The sequence below is a fragment of the Mustela putorius genome, unplaced genomic scaffold (assembly GCF_011764305.1).
Source record: "Mustela putorius furo isolate JIRA1106 unplaced genomic scaffold, ASM1176430v1.1 tig00000450_pilon_pilon_pilon, whole genome shotgun sequence".
Taxonomy (NCBI): domain Eukaryota; kingdom Metazoa; phylum Chordata; class Mammalia; order Carnivora; family Mustelidae; genus Mustela; species Mustela putorius.
Genome location: NW_025421385.1, coordinates 8,266,676 through 8,272,024, shown reverse-complemented (window position 1 = coordinate 8,272,024; position 5,349 = coordinate 8,266,676).

The following is a 5,349-nucleotide window of genomic DNA, read 5'->3' as shown; positions in this document are numbered from 1 at the left end:
GGAACCAAGAAATACTGTGTCAGTATTGACCGTGACTGCCTTTGAGCCTGGAGAGCCAGGGGAAGGAATGACTAGCAGAATCCAGAGGGAGGGTCTCATAGAGAAGTCCAGTTTTAGAGAAGCATGACCTCAGTCAAGGGACCACGCCTGGTTTCCTCCTTTTGCCTTCCTACTTCTTCCTATTTCTTGCCAGCTCCCCATCGCCCAAACCCATCTGGAAACCAGGTGGTAAAGAGGCTAGCTGATGAGGTTGAAGCAGGTCACCCTTGCAGCAGAGAGCAGGGTGAAGGAAGGAAGGAACAGAACATAGCTAGAGAGACAAATTAGAAGCATGCACCACATCTGGGAATTGATAACTCATTTTTCACATCCATTAGTTACTTTAATATGTTATCATATCATTAGCAAAAATGAGTTAAGGACAATTTTTAGAGCACTCACTTAAATAGAAAGGAACTTCAAATTCCTTCCTCTTCTTGGAGCTGGTAGAGACATCTCACCTAAAACTGAGCCCCTGGAAGCTGAAATAACCTGCCCAAGCCACATACCAAGTCACAGGTCCCACCCTTCTCCCTGGCAGGTGTGACAATATGAGTGCAGGGGCTACCACTCAGCTTCCCCTGACCCATGGCAGACAGCTAATCAATCAAGGTGGTCTTACCCCAACAACTTGCATTTGACCAGAGCATCACTGTCAACGTCTATCTCTGGGTATTTCTCACACTGAACATTGCCAGAAGTCAAGTACAAACCTGCTTGCTGTCTTGCCCTGTAAATGTCTCTTTGTTTGTAATCTTGCAAAGAATAATCTTCAACTCTCAAGCTTCCCTGATAAGTGGTCAAAACTGGGGGGCAATGATGGTTTGAATCAAATGGTGTTTTCTACCCAACAGGGTCCACATTTGGGGGTTTAGGTGACAAACCTGGCTTTCTTCAGCACTAAGTCTTCATTTAGTTTAATTTATCAAGGATTTGTTCACAAGCTTCTGTTAGGTAGTCAGAACTGTATATAGTTGCTTCCGAGGCCAAAGGGAGAGAGAGGTGTGTTTGTTGCCCCCAAAAGTTTAGTCAAATTTAAGGAAAGAGCATCCATTCCACTCTTCCTGTGGCTGGGCATTACTTCAGGTCACTTTTTGAGCCTCCGCCTGTGACATCAGATTCAGAGGAGCATTGTATCCTTTTTGTCTCTACCTCAATGTGGAGCCAGCACATTGTCTCAACTGCTTTCCCACTTGTCTCTACACAGGCATGGCATACAGACCATCCCCCCACCCTGCAAGACCCTAATAAGCCCCATCCCACTACCACCTCCTTGGAAGTCTTGGAAATTTAAAGATTTGCCTCAGTTGAAAAAGTAGGGAAATCAACAGTCAGTTGCAAGATGGATCTTGAAGGCTCTATATGGGAGGTAGTCCTGCTCTAGAAGTCTGAGGTTCATTCAGGAGTGAGCATTACACTTCATTTTGACACAGGATTTCATGGGCTTCAACTGCAGGCTTAGGATAATGTTGGGAGAGTGGGTGAATCTGATGGTGTGTAGAAGAGACGTGTTGCTCCATCCCTTCTTCCATTCAACTAACTTTCAACAACAATGTGTGCCAGGGGTATGGACGAATGACAAATACACACAGCTCCTGTCCATCTCAGAGTTCAGTCTATACTAAAACAGTACTTGAAAGCTGGACTTCTTTAAAAGATTGGGGAAAATGCACCTAAAGAATAGACATTTTGTGTTTATTTGTATCTCTGTGATGTCATCTTGATTGTTGTGTTCCATGTGAAGCACAGCTGCTTTGAGACTCTGAATTCCATTTACAGCATTTTTTAGGATGTCTTGTTTTATATGAAATATTTATTTGGTGACCAGCGTTCTGTTCTGTTTTTTATACTGATTTGGAAAATGCTGTTTCCCCACTGGAAATGCTCTAGTTAATGAGAAACAAATGGTGGTCTGAGAGGTACAAAACTCATTGACCAGTCCAAATGGCTTTCTTGGAATTAATAAAGGGTTTTATCTATAGTCTGGATATTTCTGAGTTAATTGGTAATTATTGAGTTGTAAAATAGATTGTATGATTATATTAGATTGGTTCACTGTTCAAATACGAAGTAAATACTATTAGTGCATCCATACACACATCCATAATAGCCAATTTCAGTAGGTCCTTACCAAGCGCCAAGGACTCTTCCAAATATAAATCCATTCCTTGTTTGTTTTTACTCTTATTTTTTATCTTTTGGTTTTTAAAATCATTTTTGAGGTATGACTGAAAAAAACCTGCATATAATTAGTGTCTAAAACTCGGTGAATTTGGAGATAGTATGTCCTTGAGAAGCCATCACCACAGTCTATGCCATAAACATGTCCATCACCTTCAGAATTTCCCTCCACCCTCTTTATTTATTATTATTTTTGGTGTGTGATAAGAACACTTAGCAGAAGGTTTTCCTTCTCAGCAATATTTTAAGTATACAACACAGTAGTACTCACTATAGGCATTATTATGAAAAATAGATTTCTGGAGCTTATTCATCTTGCATAATTGAAACTTTGTATCCTTTGACTCAATGTCCCCCTTCCCCAGGTCCTTGTCCAGGTTTTATTCTCTGATCCATGGCTTTGACTCTTAGATTCCTCAGATAAGTGGTGTCATGTAATATTTGTCCTTCTGTGTCTGATTTATTTCACTTACCTGATGGCCTCCAAATTCATCCATATTGTTGCTAATGGCAGGATTTCCTTTTTTTGGTTGAATAGCAGTCCATTGTGTGTAAATGCCATATGATTTTATTCACTTTTTAAAAAATTATAGTTACCATACTTTACATTACTATCCAGAATTTACTTTTTCATAAGTGGAAGTTTTCACTTTTTGACTCTTAACCCATTTCACCTATTCCCAAATACCACCAATCTGTTCTGTGTATCTGAGTTCAGTTTTTTTTTGTTTTGTTTTTGTTTTGCTTTGTTTAGATTTGACATATAAATGAAATGATATAGTATTTGTCTTTCTCTTTCTGCTTTATTTCATTTAGCATAATGTCCTCAGGGTCCATTTTTGTTGTCACAGATGGCAGGATTTTCTTCCTTTTTATGGTTGAGTAATATTCCACTATATATATACCATATCTTCTTATCCATTCATCTATGGATAGACACTTAGATTGTTTCCAAATCTTGGCTATTGTAAATAATGCTGCAATAAACATAGCAAAGCATACATCTTCTTTTTAATTTTTATTTTTCTATTATCACATTCAACTACCAACATATAATACATCACCTATTTTTTAAATTTAATTTTATTTTTTCACTGTTCCAAGATTAATTGTTTATGCACCCCACCCAGTGCTCCATGCAGTACATGCCCTCCTTAATACCCACCACCAGGCTCACCCAACCCCCACCCTTCTCCCTTCTAAAACTCTCAGTTTTTTTCTCAGAGTCCACAGTATCTCATGGTTCATCTCCCCCTCTAATTTCCCCCAACTCACTTCTCTTCTTCTCCCAATGTCCTCTGTGTTATTCCTTATGCTCCACAAGTAAGTGAAACCATATGATAATTGACTCTCTCTGCTTGACTTATTTCAATCAGCATAATCTCTTCCAGTCCCATCCATGTTGATACAAAAGTTGGGTAATGATCCTTTCTGATGGAGGCATAATACTCCATTGTATGTATGGACCACATGTTCTTTATCCATTCATCTGTTGAAGGGCATCTTGGCTCTTTCCACAGTTTGATGAATGTGGCCATTGCTGCTATGAACATTGGGGTACACATGGTCCTTCTTTTCACTGCATCTGTATGGACCCAGAAGAAACCCCAAATTGCTAAGGAAATGTTGTAAAAGAAAAAGAACACTAGGGGCATCACATTGTTTGATTTCAAGCTTTACTACAAAGCTGTGATAACCAAGACAGCATGGTACTGGCACAAAAACAGATATATAGACCAGTGGAACAGAGGAGACAGCCCAGATATGGACCTGCAACTCTATGGTCAAATAATCTTCGACAAAGCATGAAAAAATATACAGTGGAAAAAAATACATTCTCTTTAATAAATGGTGCTTGGAAAATTGGACAGCTATATGTAGAAGAATGAAACTTGACCATTCTTTTACACCATACACAAAGATAAACTTGAAATGGATAAAAGACCTCAGCCTGAGGCAGGAATCCATCAGAATCCTAGAGGAGAACATAGGCAGTAACCTCTTTGAATCGGCCACAGCAACCTCTTTCAAGACATGTCTCCAAAGGCAAAGGAAACAAAAGCAAAGATGAACTTTTGGGAATTCATCAAGATCAAAACCTTCTGCACAGCAAAGGAAACAGTCAACAAAACAGAGAGACAACCCACAGATTGGAAGAAGATATTCACAAATGACACTACAGACAAAGGGCTGATATCCAACATCTAATAAAGAACTTCTCAAACTCAACACTCAAAAAACAGATAATCTCATCAAAAATGGGCAGAAGACATGAACAGACACTTCTCCAATGAAGACATACAAATGGCTAACAGATGCATGAAAAAATGTTCATCAACATTAGCCATCAGGGAGATTCAAATCAAAACCACATTGAGATACCACCTTATGCCAATTAGAATGGCCAAAATTAACAAGACAGTAAACAACAAGTGTTGGAGAGGATGTGGAGAAAGGGGAACCCTCTTACACTGTTGGTGGGAACACAAGTTTGCGCAGCCACTTTGGAAAACAGTGTGGAGATTCCTTAAGAAATTAAAAATAGAGCTTCCCAGGTGCCTGGGTGGCTCAGTGGGTTAAGCCGCTGCCTTCGGCTCAGGTCATGATCTCAGGGTCCTGGGATCAAGTCCCGCATCAGGAGAGCCTCTTCCCTCTCTCTCTCTCTGCTTGCCTCTCTGCCTACTTGTGATCTCTGTCTGTCAAATAAATAAATAAAATCTTAAAAAAAAAAAAAATAGAGCTTCTCTATGACCCTGAAATTGCACTACTGGGTATTTACCCCAAAGATCCAGACGTGGTACATTTTATCTTTTCAAGTGATTGTTTTCATTTTCTTTGGGTAAATACCCAAAGTGGATGTACTGGGATATAAGGTATTTCTATTTTTTAAATTTTGAGGAACTTCCATACTGTTTTCCATAGTGGCTGCTCTAATTTGTATACCCACCAACAGTGCATGAGTGTTCCCTTTTCTCTACATCCTCACCAACACTTGTTATTTCTTGCCTTTTTGATACTAGCCATCCTAACTGGTGTGAGGTAGTACTTCATCATACTTTTGATTCACATTTCCCTGATGATGAGTGATGTTGAGCACCTTTTCATGTACCTGTTGTCCATTTGTATGTC